This window comes from Pleurodeles waltl, chromosome 6, assembly GCF_031143425.1.
Source record: "Pleurodeles waltl isolate 20211129_DDA chromosome 6, aPleWal1.hap1.20221129, whole genome shotgun sequence".
Classification (NCBI taxonomy): Eukaryota; Metazoa; Chordata; class Amphibia; order Caudata; family Salamandridae; genus Pleurodeles; species Pleurodeles waltl.
This window is the reverse complement of record NC_090445.1, coordinates 1,113,259,937-1,113,287,476: the sequence shown is the minus strand read 5'-3', so window position 1 is coordinate 1,113,287,476 and position 27,540 is coordinate 1,113,259,937. Positions and strand designations below refer to the sequence as shown.

Below are 27,540 nucleotides of genomic sequence, written 5' to 3'. Positions count from 1 at the left end.
GTGTCAGAACCCTTTTTGGGCAGAGGTTGTTCAGAGTGTAACCTCTTTTTGTTACATTGCTCTTATTAAGAAGTAAGGGTGGTACATCCAATTTTGCCTTGACAGAGTGTGTGCATCATGATTCTGGCAGAGGTAGGTATTTGCAACCAGCATTTCATTCACTCTTTTTTTGAATGTGGTTTTGGAGAAATTTGTCCATATAATAGGTGTGATGGAATTCCATATTCGGAGGGCATTTCCTGAGAATGAGTGTGTCCGGGTATTTTCTATTTTTGAACATGTGTGTCTCCAGTTGTAAAGAGTCAGAGCTGTGTAAGCTGCATTGTCTCCATGATTTGGTTAGTTTTTGAGGCATGTATTTTGGGCTGCCAGTGTGCAAAGTATTGTGAGTAATGCACAGCGTCTTGAGTATGCTGTTCGCTCCAATTTGGAGCCAGCTTAGCGTAGCAAATGTGGGTGTGATGTGATCAGAGTACCCTATTCCTGAGACAAGCCTGGCTGCTTCATTTAGAGTGGCTTCCATGGGAGCCTACCTGGATCTTTATGGGAACCAGGTATGTGTGTTGATAACATTTCCATAGTCTAATCTTGTTATGCCAAGTGCATGTACAATGGTTTTGAGATCATATTTGGTGATAGAGGGTTTGATCTTTCTGAGGAGTAGTAGGATGTTCATGGTTCTTTTGCTGAAGCATTTATTTATGCTGCCATATTAAGGAACTTGTCAAGAATTATTCCTTACGATTTGGTGTTGTCAATGATTTTGAGGGCATTCTGGTGTGCTATCCAGTTGTTTACTGGTGAAGAGTTGCTTTTGTGGAGATAGTGGAAAAAATTCTGTTTTCTGAGGCTTGAGCTTTGATGGTTCTGTGCTAGCCATCTCTGTGCATCCTCTTCAGCATGGTTCAGGTGACGTCCTCTAACAAGGATATTTTGATGTACAATTGTGCGTCATCTCTGGATAGGTATATGTTAGATTGCTGTAGGTAAAGAGAGAAGGGACTTTGGATGGATCCTTGTGGCACACCTTGGTTAACAGGGGTTGGATTGGATCTGGCATCTTTTAGCTTGGTTAGTTGAGAGCAGTTACTTAGGAATACGGAGAATCATTTTAGAACTGAGCTTCCGATTCCCGTGGGCTCTTTCAAGGTATTTATCAGAGTGTTGTAGTCAATTGTGTTGAATGCTGATGATAGATGATGTAGAATGAAGAGGCAGGCGCTGCCATTGTCCATCATTCTGTAGATATCTTCCATAACATTAAGGATGGCAGTTTCTGTGCTGTGGATTGCCCAGACGCCTGTTTGGTTGCCGAATCATTGACATGAATATCCTTGGAGTCTGCAGGTGCAAAACAAGGACCACCAATTCCTTTGAAGACTGGTACTCTACAAGCAACATGGCTACACTGGTTGCAGGAAGCAGCCTCCAAGCGAAGGGTGGGATGGGAAGAGAGCAAGAGTCATCTGTGCTTTTTTCAGAGGTCTGGAAAAAGGGTAGGTCTGACCACTTGTCTCGAATGAGGGTACTGGTGATATCTGCGAGAAAGAAACAGGGGAGAAAATATGCACACTTGAAATCCTATACCTGATTTCCCTCATCTTTTCCCCTTGGCTCTTTGATTACCTCTTTCTGTGAGCTTGTAAGTGTGGGTGATTTTATGGTTCTCCTACCTGTGGGAAAATTCCTTGTGCTGTGTGTCCCAGTTGTAATATTGTCCAGCCTCCCTAGGAAATACAATATATGATGACTATGAACACTCCATATTAACTCCTGTTCTTGTTTTTAAACAATTCAAAGAACACCTTAATATTCAAGCTCCTTCTTAGTACTTTCACTTTTGTCACTATATCAAAGTTAGCTAAATCTCTCATCAAATTATCTTACTTTGATTTGATGCCAACTTTTTTTGTAGTCTGTGGTACATGTGCACATGCTGTAACACGCCTTACAGTGCATTTAAGTGATGGTCTTTGTCTTTCTTATCTTTTCTTTTCAGTGCAGTCATGGAGAATAGAAGCCAGGGCAGGAACAAAAAAGACGTCCATTTGTGCAGGAAATAGGTATGGTTGAGGCCTGCTGGGTATCGGTTCAGGAGGCAGAATCGCTAGGTTAAAAGAGATATTCTCTCTTCCATTGGAGTCTGCAGTCTCAAGATGCCTGCAGATGGAGGGTGGTGTTTTTTATACAACTGCACCCAAGACGGCTGCTGGCTCCCAATTCTCATGCGAGTTGGGAAAGGCAAGGCTATTCTAAACGTTCCAGACTGGAACTTTTACCTGGGCGGGGGGAAAGGGTGAGGATTTCACACAGAGGAGCAGGAGGGAGGCAGGCCAGGGCAGAGAGAGGACGAGGGAGGCTGGTTACAAATGGGCAGCAGAGATTGTGCAAGGGGACCTGGGCATGACTGTTTCTCCCACCTCACAAAGGCTAATTGACAGGGCGGGCTTGGCAGGGTGTCGGGTGTGGAATTAACAGACCAGGCCGGGGCATGCACATGAGCTGCAGTGCTCAGAGGGATAGCCCTTTCAATCCAGGAGATAAAACAATTTCCCCTTGATACACATGGAATCTAAAACCCATTGCACCTAGTGTTTGGGGTGACTATCCACAAGAATGGTTGAAAGGGGAGCATGCATTTGAGAACCGGAAAGGCTTCAGTAGGGAAACCTGAAACACGGGCTGAATCTAATTTTCCTCAGGCAAGGTCAGTTTCACAGATAGTGGTTTTGTCGTAGGACTCTTGACATAGGGACAAGACTGCTGGATTCAGGTAGAAGCACCACCCCGTTTGGGTGTGTGAGTGATCCCACACTGTCTGATAGCTGTCAGCCTAACCCTTTCGGCTATCTAGCAGCACGTCACCAAAACCCAGCAGTAAAGGTGATATGCGGCAGCCCGATGCTTGACACTTAGTGACTTCTCAAAGAGGTCATGGTGGAACAGATCTTACCCCATTCTCTCAGTTACTCAAGTCTCACGCATGCAAATGGCAAACAGAAACAGCATTTGGTTTAATACATCTTATTGAAACAACTGTGTTCTATGTAAAAAGGCATGAATTATGCTTATTAGGACAATGAAACACAACAGTATTATTGTGATGATCAGAAAAGTGAAACAGTCTGTCACAATACTGAGTCTAAAATACCTACCGGCACTGCTAAAAACCTACATGAGAGCAATAGCAGTGTTATTCCTAATCCAGTCGTCTAGTCTCTGCAAGGAAATCCAATCCCCATACCTGTGCGATAGGCAGAGAAGAGGTCTGTTGGTCTGCTGGCAGTCCTCCCGAGAGGATGGACAAAGACACCGGGTTCAGAAGAACTGCAACGACATGGTAAAGCAGAGGATGGCTGTCCCCTTAACCTGGTTTTTGGCAACTTGTTGTTTTATAACAAAACATGTTGTTCTGAGAACTGCCCTGATGCAATAACGTTTCTTTTCTGTATAGGATTAACATTGTATTCTTTGGACTGGTAGTACTCTGTAAACAATCATGTACCGAATCATGCAGCCTTGGGCTGAGCACAAGATGAAATGTCATGCAAAAGAACTAATAACATATTCTGCTTGGAAGGGCAACTGGTTAACAAATAATAAAACATCACCGTTAAAATGAAGCTTTGCTAAAATAATAAAAAGGAATATGTGTAGTGAACTAGGTGAAAAGGCACAGGTCTCAAGCTCAGAGCTAAAATAAATGTGCCCATGCAAAGCGGTAAAATAACCCCATGGTATTTTCAGAATTCAGGCAATGGGAAAGGGGGGCCTACAAATCGTGAATGCAGTTTCCAAGGACCTGGCGTGCAGAGATGCTTGATCACTAACCACACCAGATCTCCAACTGCATAGTCCGGTTCCATAGTGTGCTTGCGAACAGTCTTTTTGTTCATGAAAGTCTTGTAGCGAGTGAAGTGATCTCTAACAGTTGACCAAATGAGAAGATTGTCATGATGATCTTTCTGTGCCAAGATGAGTGCAGAATCATGTGGTAACTCAAACAGGAGAGCTTGAGCGTGATACCCTAAATTACAACAGAAAGGATGAATGTGTGGTGTTATTAAAGGCCTATGTGGCTGAATGTGTGGTGTTATCATAGGCAAACTTTGCTAAACTAAGTGTCAACACCAGAGCAGTACACGCTCTATTGGCGACAAAAATGCAAAAACCCAGCACTCTCGAAACAAAGTAATTTATGCATTGTGCTGATATGTTGTGGTTTAACCTTTTGCATTGCAGAGTTCAATCCTGAAAACTTATTTTTAATATGCATACAAATACTGTTCCTTTGCAATGTATTGATGCAGGTTTTCAGAGTGTGTTAGGGTGTGGCCCCTTCCCAGGGCCTTCCAGAGACTTTCCCTGCAACATGCCTGGGCGTGGTTCTGGGCTGGGCCAAGACTCTATAAAAGAGAGCCAGCCCAACTCCCAGTGCTCACTATTCAGAGGTCCTGGTGCAGAGCAGCAGCTTCTTCCTGAGCTGCTGTCCCGGCGGCCTATTTGGATCTTCCAGTCTTCTGCCCTAATCCTTCATTGGTGATCATTGTTCCAGGCGGTAAGACGGTGGTTGGACTGTCCCGACACCGTTATTTAGAATTTTCATATTCTTGGTTTAAATTCTAAAATGAGTAACAGATTACTTGCGCGCTACCATTTCTTGACATTTATATGACAAATAGGCAAGACGCGCAATTTATTTCATAAAGGTTTGACTTTGTTATTCATTGCACGCTACCATTTCTTGACATTCACATGGTGGCTTAAGAATCGGCAAGACGCGCGATTTGTTTTATGGTGTTTGAACATTGTTGTCCATTGCGCGCTACTATTTCTTGACATTTACATGATGTTTTACGAATTGGCAAGACGCACAACTCGTTTCATGAGCATTTAACTTTGTTGTTCATTGCGTGCTATCATTTCTTGACATTTTACATTGTGGCTTAAGAATCGGCAAAAGAAGCGCAATTTGTTTCATTGTACTTTGATCTTGTTATTTATTGGGAGCTGTTATTCCTTGACATTTACATCGTGTTTTACGGATCGGCAAGATGCTTGATTCGATTAATGATGATTTGACTTTGATATTCATTGCGTGCTACCATTTCTTGGTATTTTACATGGTAACACTCGAATTGGCAAGACGCACGATTCTCTCCTCGAGTTTAATTCATGTTGTTTATTGTATGCTACTATTCTAAGATATTTATTATGTAATATTCAAGTTGACAAATTATGTGATTTGTTTCCTGAATCCATATTGTGTTATTCATGGTGCACAATCCTTTTATGGTGTTTAATATATATATATATATATATATCTGCAATATGCACAATTTGTGTTGAAACATTTTAAGAGTACACAGATGGCAAGAGTTTCTAGATGCAATATTGTATGGTCCTAGTATACATTCTCAAAACAGGATTTATATGACTGGTTTAAAATTTTGTCAGAATGTTTATTCTGATTCTCATGTAAAGGAAAGTACTTGAATAAGAAAGTTTTCATTTAATTAATCTTGATTCCCCTACAGGTATCCGGCCATCTTGAAACTTAGTCATTTTAAACTTAACTCTTAGATTGTTCATGTTTTCAGAGTGACTAGGCTTAGACTCATAGTCTAGTATTGATTTCAGGAGATATAATTTTCATATTGTGTGTTCTAACCTTTTTCTTACTACAGGTCTCCTTCCCAGCTGTTCCCTTCCTAATCCCCTCTTGAACTCTCTCAGTCTCTGTGATTTATCTATCAGAGTCTTGGAGCTGTTCAGTGGTGGACGTGTTGGGAACGTGCACAGACCCCGAGGATCTGGTGACTCTGACAGAATAGTGAGCCCACAAATTATTATCCTCCTGGCTTGTGTATGTTCTCAGCATGACCACGCTAGACGAGTTAGTCAAGGCTATCACCCAGCTCCAAGCAGAGGTGGTATCATCCAAAGAATTGACAACTAGCTTAGCAGAGAGAGTGAGTCAGTTGCAAGATAAGGTAGAGAAGAAGGAACAAAGTCCCACAGGTGTGTCTTGGCCAGGTACTTCTTCTCAGGCTTCTGGAAGTAAACCGATTTCCCTAAATGTTCCTCCTGCAATTCCTTTAGCTCCCCCAGAACGTTTCTCAGGTGACCCTTTGAAAGCGCAATCTTTCCTGGTTCAAGTGGAACTACACTTCACCTGCAGACCAAATACTTTTCCCGATGACCAGTCCAAAGTAGCTTTCTTGTTATCATATCTGTCTGGGGATGCAGCTACTTGGGCAATTCCTCTTGTGCGTGAAAATAGTCCCTTGTTGTATAACTGGAGAAATTTTGTTCGTGAATTTGAGAGAGTTTTTGATCGTAGAACTGTAACACAGTCAGCAGATCGTGAATTATTAGATTTACGCCAAGGAAATCAAGACCTAGTGTCGTATTTAGCCAACTTTAACTGGCTGGTTGCCAAGACATCCTGGCCTGAAGAAAAACAAGCGGTCTTGTTTTACAAGGGACTCAAAGAGGAACTAAAAGATATCTTAGCGCAAATCGATCCACAACCTACAGACTGTCAAGAATTAATAAATCTTGTCTTGAGACTTGATCATCATTTAGCAGAACGTAAAGGAAAGCGCAAAAAGATTGAAAAATATTCATGGCGCGTTCATGATAACAGAGACTCAAGAACTCCGAAAGAAAGAATGCCGGAACCGATGGAAATTGGAACCATCAGAAGACCTTTAACCAAAGATGAAAAGGACCTCCGCAGAAAAAATGGACAATGTCTTTATTGTGGGTGAAAAGGTCATTTTGCCAAAGATTGTCCAATTAAACCAAAGAACAAGCAAGGCCCAGTTCAGAAGGTCGCAGCCAATGCACCAGTCGAGTTGGAAAACTAAAACACCCGAGATGCAGAGAAGGGTTGCTCTTGGGTGTCACCGTGGACCCTTCACAATCTAGACATCTTAAACTGGAAATAAGAGTTCAGGTCAAGAAAAAGATCTGTTTCAAAAAAGCTCTAATCGATTCTGGGGCTACTGGGAATTATGTTGATGTCCAATTGGTTCGTGCATGGGGGATCCCATGTATTGAAACGAAAACCCCAGAAATCATCCAGGCAGTCAATGGAAAACTCTTGACTGGAGGTCCGGTAACTCTTCAGATTATCCCCTTGTCGATGATTTGTGAACATAAGATTCAAAGAAAGAAACATAAAGAGAAAATCATCTTTGACGTGATCCATGCTCCCCAATATGGGATTATCCTCGGCTTGCCATGGTTAACTCATCACAATCCGGAGATCAATTGGGCAGAACGAAAAATCGTGTTCTCATCTGTGCTATGTAACGAACAATGTCTCCAAAAAGATTCAAGTACCAAAAGTTTGCAACTCTTACATAGCTACTGCCGCGGAGAAAGAAATTCAGCTGCCCAAACAGTATTTATCTTACAAAGATGTATTTGATGAGAAAGGAACAGAGACTCTACCTCCTCATAGATCTTATGACTGTCAAACTGATCTAGCCCCAGGTGCGATACTTCCCAACTGTCATGTATATGCCCTGTCAGAACATGAAAATCAACATTTATGAAAATACCTAGATCAATTTTTGGAGAATGGCTTAATTCGCCCCTCTAAGTCTCCTGCAGCTTCGCCTTTGTTTTTTGTTCCAAAAGCTAATGGAAAACTTTGAACTTGCATTGACTATAGGGGTTTGAACAAAGTCACCATCAAGAATAAATATCCTTTGCCCCTAATTCCGGTCTTATTGGAACAAGTAAAGAAAGCAAAAATCTACACGAAGCTTGACCTTCGAGGTGCTTATCATTTGGTCAGAATGAGAGAGGGTGACGAATGGAAAACAGCGTTCAAGACAAAATATGGCCTTTTTGAATACACCATCATGCCTTTTGATCTGTGTAATGCTCCAGCAGCATTTCAATTTTTCTTGAATGACGTTCTTAGAGAGTACCTTGACATATTTGCCATAGTCTACATCGATGACATTTTGATCTACTCAGACAATGAAAACGAATATGTCCAACATGTCAAGAAAATTCTTGCAGCCCTTCGAAAACACCATTTATACTGCAAACTAACCAAGTGTGAGTTTCATGTTACCACAGTTGAGTTTTTAGGGGTTATTCTTACCCCTCAAGGTATGGTGATGGCAGAAAAGAAAGTAAAAGCCGTATCTGATTGGCCCACCCCAAAGACTGTTCATGATGTACAATGTTTCCTGGGGTTTGCAAATTTTTACCGGAGGTTCATAAATCATTTTCCCAGAGTGTGGCTCCAATCACTAAGCTACTAAGAAAGAAAGAAAAGTTTGTATGGTCCCCAGAAGCTGATCAAGCCTTCTCGTCTTTGAAGGAAGCTTTCTCCACTGCATCAGTCTTGACTCATCCTGATGCGAATCAACCTTTCATAGTGGAAGCTGATGCTTCAGATGTAGTATAGGAGCCGTCTTATCACAACAAAATAAAGACACTGGTCAACTTCATCCTGTAGCTTATATGTCTCGGAAGTTGAACGAAGCCGAACAGAAATATGTCATTGCTGAAAAAGAGCTTCTAGCGATTTGTGATGCCTTTAAATAATGGAGACATCATTTGTTGGGTGCCAAATACACTGTTACAGTATATACTGATCATCGTAACCATCAATTCATGAGTTCAGCCAGACTTTTGACCCCTCGGCAATTACGCTGGATGCTTTTTTTTGCCAAATTTGATTTTGTAGTAACCTTCCAGCCTGGTAAAGATAATCGCAAGGCTGACGCCTTGTCCCATCAAGAGTCTACCACGTTGACTGCATTTCAAGCCTCCAGAGCTATCATTGCTCCTGACAAGGTTCTATGTATCATAAAAACTGAAGATTTCTTTGAAGAAATTTGCAACTTTTTCACTGTTGAAAAATGGCAAACATGGGCCCAAGCAGATCCCACAAGGTCAATCAAGCAAGGTTTACCCTTTCATGACGCTCGTTTGTTCGTACCCAGTACCAAACTTCACAAGATAGTGTTTCATTGGTTGCATGTTATACCTACGGCAGGTCACCCAGGTACTCCTAAAACTCTTGAACTGATCCAACAATATTTTTGGTGGCCTACCCTAACAAAAGATGTAAAAGCAATGGTAAACAAGTGTGAAGTTTGTGCTTGCATTAAAACAAGTAATTCAAAACCAAAAGGGTTGTTACATCCACTTCCAACCCCAAGTCGTCCATGGGAGCACATTTCTTTAGACTTTATTACTGGTCTGCCAGTGGTTCAACAGCATTCAGTAATTCTGGTGGTAGTAGATAGTCTCCCGAAATATGGACATTTAATTGCCTGTAAAAAATTGCCCACTTCTAGTGAATTGGCAACTATTTTACTGAACAGAGTGGTTCGTTATCATAGACTGCCAAAGGTTATCCTCTCCGATCAAGGGTCACAATTTTCCTCCAATTTCTGGAAGACATGGTGTGAAACACTCCAAGTGACATCTACGCTATCTACTAGTTACCATCCTCAAACAGATGGTCAAACGGAGAGACTAAATCAGACTTTGAAACAATACCTACGTGCCTATGCTGAAAAGGCACTTAATTCTTGGACATCTATGCTCTGGTTAGCTGAGTTAGCTTACAATAACTCATTCCACACTTCTATTGGTGTTACACCCTTTTTTGGTTTATTTGGCTATCATCCTGACACCTTGCCCATCACAATTCCTCAAGAACGTTCTCTTACTCCAGCTGTGTCAGAAACCATTCAGCATTTACATCAAACCCAGAAACTGATTCAACAGCATTTAGAAAAAGCCAAACAAAAATATAAAAGGCATTATGACAAGAAACATTGTGAGGGACCGCAATATCAACCAGGTGACGAAGTGTGGCTTTCCACAAAACATATAGACTTCAAGAAGAAGCACATGTTTAACCCTAAATTCATAGGTCCTTATACTGTCCTTCAGCAAATCAATCCGGTGACCTATAAACTACAATTGCCCAGATCCTTACGGATTCATCCAGTGTTCCACACTTCCCTCTTGAAAAAGGCAGTCCAAAAGGTCCACCCTCATCCAGCTCCTGTTCTAGTACAAGGGGAAAAAGAATACGAAGTCAAGAAAGTGTTGGATTCTAAACTGGGAGTGCGTAATCTATGGTTCTTAATCTCATGGAAAGGTTATGGTCCTGAAAGTAACTCATGGGTTTCCGCATCTGATGTTCCTGCTCCAGTAATTGTGAGACGCTTTCATCATCTTAATCTAAGCAAACTAGGCCCTAGAGCGCTCCTGGGAGAGGGGAGTACTGTCAACACCAGAGCAGTACGCGCTCTATTGGCGACAAAAATGCAAAAACCCAGCACTCTCAAAACAAAGTAATTTATGCATTGTGCTGATATGTTGTGGTTTAACCTTTTGCATTGCAGAGTTCAATCCTGAAAACTTATTTTTAATATGCTTACAAATACTGTTCCTTTGCAATGTATTGATGCAGGTTTTCAGAGTGTGTTAGGGTGTGGCCCCTTTCCAGGGCCTTCCAGAGACTTTCCCTGCAACGTGCCTGGGCGTGGTTCTGGGCTGGGCCAAGACTCTCTAAAAGAGAGCCAGCCCAACTCCCAGTGCTCACAATTCAGAGGTCCCGGTGCAGAGCAGCAGCTTCTTCCTGAGCTCCTGTCCCAGCGGCCTATTTGGATCTTCCAGCCTTCTGCCCTAATCCTTCATTGGTGATCATTGTTCCAGGCGGTAAGACGGTGGTTGGACTGTCCCGACACCGTTATTTAGAATTTTCATATTCTTGGTTTAAATTCTTAAATAAGTAACAGATTACTTGCGCGCTACCATTTCTTGACATTTATATGGTAGTTTACAAATAGCCAAGACGCGCGATTTATTTCATAAAGGTTTGACTTTGTTATTCATTGTGCGCTACCATTTCTTGACATTCACATGGTGGCTTAAGAATCGGCAAGACGCGCAATTCGTTTTATGGTGTTTAAACATTGTTGTCCATTGCGCGCTACTATTTCTTGACATTTACATGATGTTTTACGAATTGGCAAGACGCACAACTCGTTTCATGAGCATTTAACTTTGTTGTTCATTGCGCGCTACCATTTGTTGACATTTTGCATGGTGGCTTAAGAATCGGCAAAAGAAGCGCGATTTGTTTCATTGTACTTTGATCTTGTTATTTATTGTGAGCTGTTATTCCTTGACATTTACATCGTGTTTTACGAATCGGCAAGACGCTCGATTCGATTAATGATGATTTGACTTTGATATTCATTGCGTGCTACCATTTCTTGGTATTTTCCATGGTAACACTCGAATTGCCAAGACGCACGATTCTCTCCTCGAGTTTAATTCATGTTGTTTATTGTATGCTACGATTCTAAGATATTTATTATGTAATATTCGAGTTGACAAGTTATGTGATTTGTTTCCTGAATCCATATTGTGTTATTCATGGTGCACAATCCTTTTATGGTGTTTACTATATATCTATATATATCTGCAATATGCGCAATTTGTGTTGAAACATTTTAAGAGTACACAGAAGGCCAGAGTTTCTAGATACAATATTGTATGGTCCTAGTATACATTCTCAAAACAGGATTTATCTGACTGGTTTAAAATTTAGGTAGAATGTTTTTTCTGATTCTCATTTAAAGGAAAGTACTTGAATAAGAAAGTTTTAATTTAATTCATCTTGATTCCCCTACAGGTATGCGGCCATCTTGAAACTTAGTCATTTTAAACTTAACTCTTAGATTGTTCATGTTTTCAGAGTGACTAGGCTTAGAATCTTAGTCTAGTATTGATTTCAGGAGATATAATTTTCATATTGTGCATTCTTACCTTTTTCGTAATACAGGTCTCCTTCCCAGCTGTTCCCTTCCTAATCCCCTCTTCCCCTCTTGAACTCTCTCAGCCTCTGTGATTTATCTATCAGAGTTTTGGAGCTGTTCAGTGGTGGACGTGTTGGGAACGTGCACAGACCCGAGGATCTGGTGACTCTGACACTAAGGGCCTGAACCTAATCGCTAGTCAGTGTACTTAACACACAATGAAGGAGTTGTTCTATGGATAGGTTTGCCCTTTCCATTTGCCCTTCCAGCTGAGGTTGATTTCCAAAGAAGCATGCAAATGTCAAACCTTGGCAATAAACTAGGACCACGATCAGAAATCGGGGGGGGAGGATGGTGGAAGCATTAACTTCACTGTGATCATCAGGTTCCTGGAGAAAAAGGGTTGGTTGTTGGATGAGCACAAGGAGACCTTATTGATACAAGAACTTGAGGAGCAGGTCTCTTCTTTCCCGAGCATATTATTTTCCTGACTCAGTTGCTCAGGTGTCTAAGACAAGGGCAGTTTTCTGCAAAACAGTTTTGACCTATGTCCAGTGCACCCGTAAAATGGAGTCCCCACACTCTTGAAGTCCAGGAAAATGGTCCTGGACGACATGGGGGCACCTCTGCTAGTGCAGGGGTGCCCTCACACACAGGCACTTTGCACCCAGCCTTCATGGTAGGAAGGCCTGACATCTAGGTGACTTATAGGTGACCTGGTGCAGTGTAAATGGCAGTGAAAGGGTGAATGCACCACTTCACATAGGCTGCAATTGTAGTCCTGTAGAAGCCTTTGCATGGGCTCCCTATGGATGGCAAAAGTAATGCTGAAGTCCATAGGGATCCCCTGGAATACCAATGCCCTGGGTACCTAAGTATCACATACTAGGGACTTATAAGGGGGCACCAGTATGCCAATTGTGAGTGGAATACTGTGTTAACAGTATCTAACAACCAAATTTAAGGGGGAGAGAGCATAAGCACTGGGGTCCTGTTTATCAGGATCCCAGTGACACAGTCAAACACACTGACAAACAGGCCAAAAATGGGGGTAACCATGCTAGAAAGAGGCTCCTTTCTCACAGAGGCGTAACGAGGAGGAACATCCACCGCAGACATAGAAAGAGGAAAATGCCTCTGAGGTTTATTTTTGTGCAGGAAGTTTTTATCCTGCACAAAAATAGTCCTGCCTACAAAAGAGACACCCTTGCACCATGACGCAAGGGTGCCTGTGTTGGTGGTAGGCAGCTGAAAGTGTGCCAGCATAAGGAAAGGACAGGAATGCACCATATGATGTTAAATACAGCACATTCCTGCTCTTTCTTTTTCATTTACCACGGCAAGATAGCTTGCTGCCTTGCGCTATTTCAAAGTATGACAAATATGCCCCTTGAAGCCATCAGGAGTGAAGCAAGAATCACTGATTCCGCCGAAAAATAGCACTTTACGCACAACATGGTTAGCTATCATCAGGTCTCGTGTTTTCCCTTTTGTTGAACCAAAAAGAGGATGGGATGTCTCTTGTGTTTTAGTCGGGGCTACTTGGTTGAGTATGTTTATGATGGAATCGTTGTAATGAGTGGTTAGTTCCTCCACTGTAGTAAAGTTTGTGGAAAGTTGAAGTGGTGATTTTTTTTTCACAACAAATTTTGTTGAGTTTTTAGCAATGAAATATGGCAGAAGTGACCTCCAATCATATAAAAGAGATTATAATACAACCCCCAACCACCAACTATAACATTGAAACTTGCACAGTCAATTCCACACCACCTGCCCTATACACCCCGTATTCCCGAATTGTCCTATAATCACTTCAAACATTGGACGGTTATTTTTTGTGTTAGTTTTTGGTGTCAGTTTGTGACTCATCGCTGTGGTCATTCTGCCTGACCATTAGTTGTTGGGATGCCTTGGATGAGGCGGAAAAGGATGATATGGTGGTCTGACCAGCCTACAGGGAGTGAGGGTCAATTTTTAGGGCATTTTCTTTAGCGATGATTAGGTCTAGCATGTCTGCTTTCATGAATGTTAGTGCACTGCAGTGTTGTGCAAGGTCCAAAAAGTGCTTTAAGTGATAGTGTTGTCGTGGTCATGCCAGTGTAGGTTGAAATCTCCAAAGAATAGGCTGTTGGTGGTGGATAGGAGAGATTGTTGCATGATGAGTTTAATTAGTTGTTCAAAGAAGAGGTGGCTTTCACCTGGTGGGTTATAGATGATGTTAAAGTTAGTTGGGTTCTTGCTGTCTGGAGCAAATTTGACTTCTAGAAGTTCAAAAGTCAAGTAATCCATGATTTGGGGGGTGATGAATATTAGTCAGTTTGTATGTATGACTCCTAGTCCATCAGCTGAACTTTGACCCATGTCTAGATGGTTTAAAGACAAATTGGGTAGGACTAATATGTTGAATAGAGGAGAGGAGAGATAATTGAGTTAGGCTTCATTGAGGAAAGCAATATTAATATATTAAGACATAACTTTTGTAGCTATTTCTGTTTTGCTGCTGACTTGCAGTTGGTCAGCATGCACTTGAGGCTGGGGTTGGGGTTGACATGCTTTGTGGTGTGTAATCTGAGCAGTTATGTTGTGATAGGATTAATTTCTTTTGATGCGTCTGTGTGAGCTGTGATTGTAGCCTTGATTTTCCTTTGAGGAGGAGTATTAGTGCATGGGTTTTGGGAGAGCATTAGGTATTCAGTTTCTGTTTGGGTTTTTCTGATGTCTGGCCTGGAAGAGTACGTTTTTGATTGGTACGAGGACAGTAGAGATTGTGTTTCATTTTGGCTTGTCCTGGTAGTATACCTGGCAGGGTGAGTGGATCAGTTTTGAAGTGGTGTGGTGGTCCATTGATATGTCTAGTGGATCTTGGTACAAGGGTAGCATTTGTGTCAGCTGTGGTACAGTTTGAGAGTTTGCTTAACTTAACGTGGGTAGTTTCATTGTGACTGTATATATTGATTCAGCGAAGGCGTCTAATTTGAGGTCTAGATTGTGAATGTGTGAGATGATGAGAAACAGGTCCTGGTGAGGAAGATGGGCTGGCTATTGGTGGAAGTTGTTAGATGGCAGGAATGGGGTGGGATTTCAGGGGGTGACTCAAGGTACACGTATGTTGGTGGAGTACTGTTGTGCTGCTGTGTGGTGGGGAGCGTAGATGGTAAAAGTTGTATTGTGAGAGGGAAGGGGGTGACTTAGGGATGGCTGTAGGTTAGCAGTGTACTGTACTGCTGTTATATGGTCAGGAGGTTAGTGGGTGTATTATGAGGGGGGAAGGGAGAGTAGTGAGGACGGGTTGGCCTGTGGTCAGAGCTGTATAGAGGCAAGTGGCTTAGTGAGTAATGGGTCATCGGGTATGGGTTGTATTGTCAGCAGGGAGGGGATAGCAGTGAGTGTGATTAGGCGAGAGGCCAGATTTACATTGAGGCAGGTGGCTTAATGAGGAGCGGAAGATATCAGTATGGCTTGGGTGGTGTGGTGCGGTGCGGTTGTGTGTTGGGGAGGGAAAAGGTAGCTGTGTTGTTTTGGTAATGGGGCAGACTTCTGTAATGTGTGTGATAGTTTTTGACCTTGTAATCAGGAGTTTTGCAATTATGGTGGTAGAAGGTAGATATGGTGTTGAGCTTACTTCTAGTCTGGATTGTAGATAGGTCTGTCATGATTGTGGGTAAGATGGGGGAGTCATGTTTGAGAGTGCAGTGCAGTGTTGTTGGGGCTGTGATGGGGTAGTGTAGTTATGATATGAGGAGCCAACGGGTGTATTTTCTTTGGCAGTTAGTAGCGTGGGGAAGTGGAAGGTAGTGTGGTTGGGATCAGAGGACACAGAGGTGGGTTGGGGCATGTGTGAGTTTATGGTGGTCCTTGTCTGTAAGGCATTGAGAAGTATGGAGAGTTGCTGGTTGAATAGTAATTATCCTGTATTGCTTTGACAGAATACAGCCACTCTTTAAGATGCGTATAGTGATTTTCCCATTGAAGTTAACTGAGGGTGATATGTCTTGTGTGGTACCATAGGGTATGTTGGCTGTTTTGGTTACAAATAAGAAAGTTTGTAGGAGTTCCTTCCATTTTACTGTATGGTATTAGTAGAAGATTTGGTCCATTTTTTGGCTGCGTCTGTAAGGTCCGCAGTAAAGGTTGAAAATGGAAGTCTCTGGTATTTCTTTAAGTTGTCAGTGTTTAAGGTTTTCGGTTTCAGCCACAATGTTAGAGAGGTTGCTATGGTAGATGATTTTGAAAGAGCTTGTGGCTGCCTTTTGGAGATTGTTGTCTATTTCTTTGTTCATTGTGGGGGTCCTTACAACATTGGTGGTAAAAGCCACTTACTGCAGTGCAGAAGACCGCCAACACACCGCCGCGGCATTCCGCCACTGTCATTATGACCCACAGCTCGGAATCTGCCACAATTTAGACCCCCACACAAGTCCGCCACACCAAAGGTCAGTGATAAACTGGCGAAAACAAAACCTCCACTGTCACGCCACAGGAATACGCCCACACCATCACAACCCACGAATCCAAACGGTGGTCTTTCAACCACAGTATTCCATAGGCGGTACACACCGCCGCGCTCAAAATACACACACAGTTACAAAACACATCCACATTGGACAAATCGAAATACACACATCTGATACACATACTCTCCCACACACCCAATACAATATAAAACACACACCCACATCACCCACAAACCCCTACTACCAAAAATTTGAAAGAAGGCCAGAGACAGACACCACAATCTACAAACAAGCATCCACAGGCACTCAACACCATCACTCACACAACATCCACGCACCTCACACAACACACCACTAAATATCACCCCACACATCACAACAAACACCAACCCACACATCACCCACACCGCCCCATGGCACAGCAAAGACACTGCAGGTTCGCTCAGGGTCATGGTGGAGGAAATCATCCGGGTAGAGCCACAGCTACTTGGATCACAGTGCAGCACACCTCCATAGCTAGGAAGATGGAGCTATGGTGAAGAATCGTGGACAGGGTCAACGCAGTGGGACAACACCCAAGAAATAGGGATGACATCAGGAAGAGGTGGAACGACCTACGGGGGAAGGTGGGTTCCGCGATCTCAAGACACCACCTTGCGGTTCAGAGGACTGGCGGCGGACCCCCGCCTCCTCACCCTCAACTAAAAACATGGGAGGATCAAGTCTTAGCTATTCTGCATCATGAGGGCCTCGCAGGAGTAGCTGGAGGTATGGACTCTGGTAAGTCAAATCTTAACTATTACATCCCCCACCCTACCTGCATGCTATCACATACCCCCACCCTCGCCCTCACCCCCATCACTCCAACTCCTCACAAATGTCCCAATATCACAAACCACCCATCCCAACACCAAGCCCTGCATGCAACACCAAAGCATGGACACCCATCACCAAAGCATGGCCCTCTGCACATACCCATACACCCCCCTAAACCATCATCACACAAGGTCCCACACAGGAATGCAAGCACTGGGGTACACGGTCACCCACCAATTGCACACCATGGAACACACAGATGCAATAATCATGCTTTTACACCCCTGCAGGACCCCTACCCAACGTCACCGGACAGGAGGGTCCAGACATGTCCACACCACCAACAGAAGAGGCCCACAGTGATGACAGCAGCTCTGTCCAGCTGGATCTAGACAACCAGCCCGGCCCATCTGGGACCTCGGGACAGTCGGTTCCCCTCACACTGGCACAGGCCACCACAGAGCTTGCCCCCTCTGGAAACACCAGCACAGCACCCACCCAGCGGGCCCATACCTCTGTCCCCAGGACACGTCATTCAGCAGTGTGTCCATCACTACAGGGAACCCAGGCGAACCCACCACCCCCACAACAACAAGGGCCTGGGGGCAGTAGCAGTGGGCACACGGTTCAGGGGACAGAGGCCCAGGGAAACAGGGGAACTGGGAGGGCTGCTGTGCGACAGGGGGAGGACAGGCCCAAGGAACCCACTCTCCACAAGGCCCTCTCCAACATCATGGGAGCCTACAATCATTCCCAGGAGACGATGGCAACTGTACTGGCCAAGTTTCAGGAGACACAGCGGCTGCAGGAGGAACAGTATTTTGGGTTCAGGGAGGAACTCAAATCCATCAATTCCACCCTAGGCACCGTCGTAGGGGTGCTGAAGGAAGTCCTCAACACCAGGAGGGACACTGTGGTACAACAAGGGGCCCCTGACACTAGCCTGGATGATGAACTGCCCACCACCTCCGCCGGCGCTAGTGGACAGGAGGCACCGCCACAGGACCACCACACCAGCACCCAACCCCCTGCAGATGGAGAACCACCCCGCAAACGGTCCCTGAGATCCAGGACAAAGACAGAGAACAATGCCAAGACCCCCACCAAGAAATGAGACCACCCTGATTGTCATCTTTTTGTCCCACCTTGTCACCCTGTCCATCCTCAAACTGCCCCAGCTCCACTTCCTATGCCCCTTTGGATAATGCACCTGTGAGAGTAATAGACTGGACTCTGCCATGGACATTCCTCCACCATCAACCCTCACCATTTTACAACCCCCTCCAATATTGAGCACTAAAATAAACACCCTTAAAGCACAAAACAATCTGGAGTCTGTCTGTGATTTCGAATTAGTGTATTAGCAATTACAGTGACAAAATGCTCTTTCAAATGTAATGTCAACATATCTTATCATACAGCTCTAATCCATGAGGAAACAAAGCAGATGTCACACAGTGGGAACCACATCTGTGAATTGGTAAGGGAAAGTGACAACTCAGTGACCATACACTGGGTGGAAACGATAGACAGTAGTGAGGTAGTAGTGTTAAAGTACATGTAGCAGGCAGGTTTATCTTCTCACCTGTGTCTCACTGGAAGTATTGCAGGATCACTGAGTTCCTGTTATCGATGTCCTCTTCTTCTGCTTCCTCGTCTTCACTGTCCACAGGCTTCACAGCTGCCACAACACCTCCATTTGGACCATCCTCCTGCAGAAAAGGCACCTGTCGTCGCAAAGCCAAGTTGTGAAGCATACAGCAGACCACGATGATCTGGCACACCTTCTTTGGTGAGTAGAATAGAGAACCACCTGTCATATGTAGGCACCGGAACCTGGCCTTCAGGAGGCCGAAGGTCCGCTCTATAATCCTTCTAGTTCGCCCATGGGACTCATTGTAGCGTTCCTCTGCCCTTGTCCTGGGATTCCTCACTGGGGTCAGTAGCCATGACAGGTTGGGGTAACCTGAGTCACCTGCAAATGGCGAGGGACAACTGTGAGACATACACTAACTCTTAGGGATATCCCCAGACCCAGACAACTATTTCCATTGATTTTGTTCCAGGTGCTCACCTAGTAGCCACGCACGGTGCCTCTGGAGTTGCCCCATCACATACGGGATGCTGCTATTCCACAGGATGTAAGCGTCATGCACTGAGCATGGGAATTTGGCATTAACATGGGAGATGTACTGGTCTGCCAAACACACCATCTGCACATTCATCGAATGGCAACTCTTCCAGTTTCTGTACACCTGTTCACTCCTGCGGGGGTGGGGACCAAGGCCACATGTGTACCATCAATGGCACCTATGATGTTGGGGATATGTCCCAGGGCATAGAAGTCACCTTTCACTGTAGGCAAATCCTCCACCTGAGGCAAATCGATGTAGCTCCGTATGTGTTTCAGCAGGGCAGACAACACTCTGGAAAACACGTTGGAAAACATAGGCTGGGACATCCCTGATGCTATGGCCACTGTTATTTTAAATGACCCACTTGCAAGGAAATGGAGTACTGACAGGACCTACACTTGAGGGGGGATTCCTGTGGGATGGCGGATGGCTGACATCAGGTCTGGCTCCAACTGGGCACACAGTTCCAGGATTGTGGCACGATCAAGCCTGTAGGTGATGATCACATGTCTTTCCTCCATTGTCGACAGGTCCACCAGCAGTCTGTACACCGGAGGATACCGCTATCTCCTCACATGCCCCAGCGGACGGTGCCTATGGAGGAGAACAGCCAGCACAGAGTCAACCAACTCTGAGGTACGTACACACAGCTCACTCAGAAAATTATACATAACCTGAAATTTGTCTGTATGAGTGTTGAGCCAAGGCCTAGGTATGTGTGACACAGTAAAATATAAAGCCATGTGGGCCCCTTAAATGGCAGCTGCCTGACCTGTAAATTGGGACAATGGGATATGAGGTAACTGCGCTGACATTGTACACCGTTGCGGCAGGCGGTCGAAGACCGCGGTGCAATTCTGCATTGGTTAACATTGGACCCTATGGGTCCCAGGAGCCAATGACGATGTACGCCGGCGGTGACGATACGCACTGCCGCGGACGTGACTGCCATTTTCTATCTGTTCAATCACTCGAAACCTGATCTTCGACAGGAGAGGACCTACACTGCAAGTGCTGCTGTGACCTCAGTCTGGAAGAGACAATGGCTCGTGCGTCTGGGGAAAGGGCCCCTGCCTTTACTTTGGAGGAGTTGGAGAAGTTAGTGGATGGGGTACTCCCCCAGTACACGCTACTCTACGGTCCTCCAGACAAGCAGGTAAGTACACTGGGAGCATGCTGTATGGGCAATGCCTGTGTGGAGTGGGGTTGATGAAAGATAGGGGGGAGAGAATGAGGCATGCATGAAACGACGGTGAGTGCATGTGCCACATGGCAAGGGTAGAGATGCGGGCCAATGACTGTGACGGTGCAGTTGGTAATAACTTCTCTTTTTCCCCTGAACAATTCCTGTACGTCAACGCCCACCAGAAGAAGGATATTTGGCGTGCCATCGCCAAGGACGTCCGGACCCTGGGGGTCTACCACAGACGGAGCACCCACTGCCGGAAATGATGGGAGGACATTCGCCGCTGGAGCAAGAAGATGGTGGCGGCCCAGCTGGGGATGGCTTCCCAACGTGGGAAGGGTGCCCGTCGCACCATGACCCCCCTGGTGTTCAGGATCCTGGCGGTGGCGTACCCGGAGTTGGATGGGCGCTTGAGGGCAGCACAGCAGCAACAAGGGGGTGAGTACACTCTCATTCAGCTTATTCAGCACGCATTATAGGTGTCTGGGTGGGGGAGGTGGGCTGTGTGTTCCCCTAGGCCAGGGCGAGTTTGCTAGTGAAGTCCCATTTTTCAGGCAGACCCTGTGTCACCCCACCCCACCTGGGTACAGTGCCAACTACACCTAGTCAAGCTCCTGTGACATCCATGTGTGCAGAAATCGGCCATAGCCTCGTAACCTTGTCCCAGGAATTGAATAGTGGACCCCAAGTGCGCGGCGTAGTGCAGGGGGCTTCTGTGTCTGTCGTGCCCGCCAACGGTAGCGGTATTGCATGCACTCAACATGTCTTCCTTCTGTCTTCCCCCCCCTTTTAGTGGCCTCCCTGCACTTGTGTGCATTAGCATCATCAGGGGGAGGAGCAGTGGCACCGGAGTAGGAGGGAGCTGCATCCCACATGGCCCTGGAGGGCAAGACTACGGACTCCGAATTCACCAGTGGGACGGAAGGCGAGGGGAGCTCCACGGTGGGGACAGGAGCTGACACCAGCGATACGGACTCCTCCTCTGATGAGAGCTCCCTTGCGGTGGTGAGCCCATTTGTGCCCCCGCATCTGCAGGTACAGCCGCCACCCCCCCCAGCACTGCCCTCCCAGCAGCCCCTCAGCCTTTGCCCAGTGCCCGCTCACCCAGGAGGGTGGGCATCATCTTCGCCCCAGGCACCTCAGGCCCTGCCCCTGTCACCCCTGCTGCCCTCAGTGAGGAGGCCATTGACCTCCACAGGTCCCTCACTGTTGGGCAGTCTACCATTTTGAATGCCATCCAGGGTGTAGAGAGGCAGTTGCAACAAACCAATGCATTCCTGGAGGGCATTCATTCTGGTCAGGCAGCCCTTCAGCGAGCTTTTCAGACTCTGGCCTCAGCACTGATGGCAGCCATTGTCCCTGTCTCTAGCCTCCCCCCTCCAACTTCCTCCACCCAGACCCACACCCCTGTACCTCAGCCTATCCCAAGCACACCATCAGACCAGCATGCACACACCTCAACACCCAAAGGAAGCTCAGGCAAACATAAGCACCACACATCCCACAGGCACTCACGCAAGCATCAGACACATGCAGACACACCAACATCCACTGCCTCCACTGTGTCCCCCTCCTCCTCGTCTCCCTCCTCCCTCCCAGTCTCGTCTTCACTCACACCTGCATGCACTACATCTTCAGCCACTACGTCCCTCACCAGCACACCCACCACCACACCCCGCTCATATGCAGTCACCACCCCCACTACCATTCACACATCCCTGTGTCCTCTCCCAGTGTGTCTGTGAGCCCACCGCCCAAGGTACACAAATGCAGCCACACACCCACCCAACAGCCATCCACCTCACAACAGCCTCCAGCCCATGCACCTTCACCCAAAGTCACCATACGTACACCTTCTACGACCACTACCTCTTCCTTCACTCCCAAACCCCCTCCATCTACCCGTCCCAGTGTTCCTAAGAAACTTTTCCTGTCCATCCTTGACCCCTTTCCCTCCCCTCCCCCACCCCGTCAGTCTCCTAGGGCCTGACTCTCAAGGTCCCAACCTAGCACCTCAGCCACAACATCGGTGGGACCAGTGGTGCCAGTAGTCACCGGATTCTGGAGTGCACCAGGCAGCCGGGCAGCCAGTGTGGCAAGGAGCCACAGCACGGACAGTCCCCCACCTGTCAAGCATCAAAAGTTGGCCAGTGCCTGGCGGGAGAGGGGGAAGACACCAGCCACCAAAGCCGCTCCCAGGGGTACAGTTGGGATTGTGGAGTCAGCTGCAACACCTTCCAAGGTGGGGAAGGGGCACAAGAAAACCGGCATGTATGGGAAGATCGGCACGGCGGAGAAGACCGCCATCAGCCCCGCTGCCTAGGATGTGACCGCCAGCAGCCCCACTGCCCCAGACAGGACCACCAGCAGCAGTCCCGCTAACCAGGAGGCGACCGCCAGCAGCCCCGCTGCCCCAGACAGGACCGCCAGCAGCAGCCCGCTGCCCAGGAGGCGACCGCCAGCAGCCCCACTGCCACAGACAGGACCGCCAGCAGCTGAACCACTGCCAGAGACACCGCCGCCACAAGCACTGCTGCCAAGGACACCGCCGCCACAAGCACCGCTGCAGCGACAACGCCGCCACAAGCACCGCTGCCAAGGACACCGCCGCCAAAAGCACCGCTGCCAAGGACACCGCTGCCATAAGCACCGCAGGACCATGAGCACCAAAACCTCTGACGCTACTGACGCCGACACGAGCAGGATGAAGCACTCTGGGCACAAAGCCCCCTCCAGATCCAGTGGAGTATCACATCCACTACCTCAGTCCTTGGCAGGATGAAGCACTCTGGGCACAAAGCCCCCTCCAGAACCAGTGGAGACTGTTATCCACTTGAGAGACTGTGGCTTTGCACTCCCCAGGATTGAACAGTGGGCAAACCACCCACTGTAGAGACTTGAGAGACTGTGGCTTTGCACTACCCAGGATTGAACAGTGGGCAAACCACCCACTGCAGAGACTTGTGAGACTGTGGCTTTGCACTCCCCAGGATTGAACAGTGGGCAAACCACCCACTGTAGAGACTTGAGAGACTGTGGCTTTGCACTCCCCAGGATATAGCAGTGGGCACACCACCCACTGTAGAGACTTAAGAGACTGTGGCTTTGCACTCCCCAGGATTGAACAGTGGGCATGGGGCCCCCTCGTGGATTTTGCGTCATGCACTCAACCGGCTGAGGTGCCCCCCCTTTCCCTTCCCCCTGAGGTGCCTGTTTTGTTTCTATCTGATGCCCCAACAGTGTTCTGTCCGTCTTGTTCGGGTATCTTGTGTGGGCCTCGCCTATGCCTTTTGGGCCCAGTGATCCACGGACTATGATGGTGGAATACCTTGGACTTGTGTTCTTGGTGTATTTAATTGTATATAGTATAAATGTATATATTTGTAAATATTTTTTAATCATGTTTTTGAATATATCACAATAATTCAACTAATTTCCTTTTGTCCTTACATTCTTCCAGGGAGGGTTGGGGGTGTAACTGTGATGTATCATGATGTATTGGTGTGTGTGTTGTCGTGGGTGAGGGTGGGGGTGGGGGTGATGCGTATTGCGCGTGTCACTGTTTTTTCCCTCCCCGTGTCGTAAGTGCAGTACTCACCGTGGTCTTCGCCGCTGGCGTTCATGCTCCTGGTAGAGGAGCAGGAAGATAAAGGCTGGAAAAATCTGGAGCTCTGGTTCCATGGCGTCCTGGTTTCTCGTGGGGTGTGCAGAGGTGAGCGTTTTCCCTTCGAAGTCCTGTTTCAGCCGTGTTTTTGTTCGCATTGAATCCACCCCGGAAAAGGTGGCGGATTGGTGGGTTGTAATTCTGTGGGCGGTACATTGCCCTCCGCCTGTCTGTTGGTGGTGACCGCCAAGCTGTTTGTTTGTACCGCCGTGGCGGTCGGAGTGTTAAAGTGGCTGTCTATGTTGGCGGTTTCCTCCACGGTCGTAATTCAATTTTTTTTTTACCGCCGGCCTGTTGGTGGTCTTACTGCCGCTTTAACACCGACCGCCAGAGTTGTAATGACCACCTGTGTGTTTGTTGTGACAAGTTCAACCTAATTTCCTTGAGCTAATGCATCTGGTTTACTTGATGAAAGGTTGGTTACATGTGTGCTGTGATTGATGTCAGGTTGGATACATGTAAGCTGTTACAATGAGGCAGGTATGCTGGAGTTATAATCTTTGTACACACAGTTTGAAGCCCCTCTTACGCAGCAACGACTGGTTCACATAATCTACGGTTGCTGTGTGAAATTTTCCCTGCCATATGTAGGTGGACATGAGTTGGGATGCTATACGGAGATATTATTTTTTCGTGCCGTCATGGCCCTCTTGGTCATTGTTAACCAAATAATGCGTCAGGGCCCTATAGGTCAGGATATTGGTAGTAATACAGTATACTGAGGGGCATATTTATACTCTGCTTGTGCCGGATTTACATCATTTGTTTTACGCAAATTCAGCACAAAACTGAGACCAAATTTATACTTTGACACTAGACCCCGTTAACGTCAAAATATCTCAGTGTGCTTCATTTTCTGGATGCCTGAAACCGCCTTGCGTTAATGACATGCAAGGGAGACGTTCCCGTAAAAAAAATGACTTAACACCCATGCACCATATTTATCCAACCACTCAAAAATGCTGCATGGCTGGGAGGCGGAGTCGGAAAATGGCACACAGCCCGATTTGCGTAAAAAATTAACGTCTGGGTCAGGGCAGGTGTTAAAATGGGGCAAACACACGAGTACTTAAGGAAAACACACAAAAGCAACATCAGAGCTCCAAAAGGAAGACATGGAGGTTCTATTCATCCAGCATGCACGAAGACGCAGAGCACAGGAGCAACACCAGCAGCTACCACCACACCAACAGGGACCGAAAAGGCAAAGCAGAAGGCAGGAGAGGATATTCCGGACCAGGACAACCCTTCAGGGCCTCAGGGAAGATGACATCATCCAGAGGTACAGACTAAACTGGCAAGCCATACAGCAGCTGCTGCGCCACATTGAGCCACAGTTGGCACCCAGCTTGCAGACACCCCAAATCATTCCACCAGAGACCAAGCTGCTGGCTGTCCTCCATATGTTGGCAAGTGGCTCTTTTCAAACCACTGGTGCCCTGGTTGCCGGGATCTCACAGCCCTTATTCTCTGCCTTCCTACCCAAGGTACTGGATGCCATCATCTCCCTCACACCCCGCCACATCAGCTTCCCCAACACACAGCAGAAGCAGCAGGAGACCAAACAGGGCTTCTATCAAATCAATGGCTTCCCACCCGTGCTTGGTGCCATTGACTGCACACATGTACGGATTGTGCCACCTGCTGCAACCGAGCATCTATACTGCAACAGGAAGCACACACACTCTGTCAATGTGCAGGCCATTGTGGATCACCGGGGATTGGTCACCAACATCAATGCAAAGTATCCTGGGAGTGTACATGATTCATTCATCTTCCGCCACTGCACCATCAATCAACACTTCCAGAATGGACCATATGGCAATGGCCTACTTTTTGGTAAGTACAGAAACCTAGTTATAGACAAGCAGCACAGCAGCCCTGTAGGACACACAACACATACACCACTACATTAACATGAAGCCAGGAAGACACTGAGGTTGTGACACTGCTAGTCGTGTTTGATATCCTGACCCAATGGGAAATACACCTATGGACAAATGACAGATACAAGTTACAACAGATGCCACTCCAGAGCCACAAGGTACCAATTTAAAACCACACAGTGACAATGACATGGCCTTAGCTGGCAGTTCAACTTGGAAGATTAATCTTCCAATTTCACATCAATAACACTCAATCACACACCCTTCCAAGCAATACGTACTGTATAAGGGGTGTAAAATGTGTTTTGCTGCAGGTCAAACACCATGAGACACATAGCATGATGATGCTGACTCTAATGAAGGTGACATGGAATCCTTGAGGCAGTACCATCATCTCACATTACTCCTGGAGTGACATTGCCTGCTAGCAATAAGGAAGTGGACTGAGCTATGAAAACATATTGTTGTGACACTAAAGCAAAGTGCACACTGCAACACATACGGATTGAGACAATTACACATATACATAACAGATGTACAGGCACATAGACCTTCTGACACATAAACCTTCACCCCCACAACCAAGTTAGCCAGCTTACCTGGAGCAGGTTCAGTAGTGTAGGTACACGTTTGCACATGAGCCAACTCAGTGAGGGCACAAAAATAGGTTTGCATAGAACTTGCCACACATGGGATATTTCTGCATTGTCAATTGTGAACTCTTCAGTGCTGCCAACCTATGGAGATGTGTTGTACATGGTCACCTAGCCAAATCATAGGGCCACACTGTTGTATTTCACATGCAATTACATATGTCTAATTGGATGGGATGTTTAGGCCATATAGTGCAACCATGTTACCACCACAGTGGAATCAATTGTGTGTGTGGAAGTATCATGTCACCTCCAGTGAAGGCACACAGACACTTCTATCACATTACATAATGCATGGGAGATACACAATGAACTGCAAGTTAACAAATATACCGCTGATATCAGGTCAATCAGCCAAACACCACTTTTGATTGTTAAACAGCCCAATGCAGAAAGAACATCACAGAAGTCTAGGATCCCACATAATAACACAAACACAGATGAGTCACAGACGACACAAGATAACAACTGCCATGCAAAGTGATAATCAAGGTGCAACCAACAACCAACATTTTACCCTGATTTTCTCTTTCAGCTGATCAGGGTTATGGGATCCAGCCATGGATCATGACCCCATTTGCCAACCCAAGCACAGCATCAGAGCGTGCCTATAATGAGGTACATTGGAGGACACACACCATAGTAGAGAGGACTTTTGGCATCCTGAAGTCCAGATTCCGGTGCCTCGACATCATTGGAGGCAGCCTCCTATATTCACCTGAAATGATCTGCAAAATCGTTTTGACCTGTGCCATCCTGCATTACATTTGTGTAAGGAGGAACATTCCCCTCTATGAACCAGACCCACACATGTCTGAAGAGGAGGAAGAGGAGGGTGCTGTCCGTGAACATGAGGGGGACCATCCAAACACTGCAGCAGGATTGCGTCGGAGACAACACATTGTAAAAACTTCTTCTAACTATAGTCAC

The 27,540-nt window shown here is 46.3% G+C and overlaps 1 long non-coding RNA gene across 1 annotated transcript in view; it reads left to right on the top strand.

The window, feature by feature from the left end:
- The first annotated feature begins 1,445 nt into the window (after window positions 1-1,445).
- LOC138302092 (uncharacterized) overlaps window positions 1,446-27,540 on the top strand; it is a 42,995-nt gene continuing 16,900 nt past the window's right edge. The window contains exons 1-2 of the long non-coding RNA XR_011205270.1: window positions 1,446-1,496; window positions 2,000-2,063. This is a non-coding gene — a long non-coding RNA (uncharacterized lncRNA). The remainder of the gene's footprint in view (window positions 1,497-1,999; window positions 2,064-27,540) is intronic.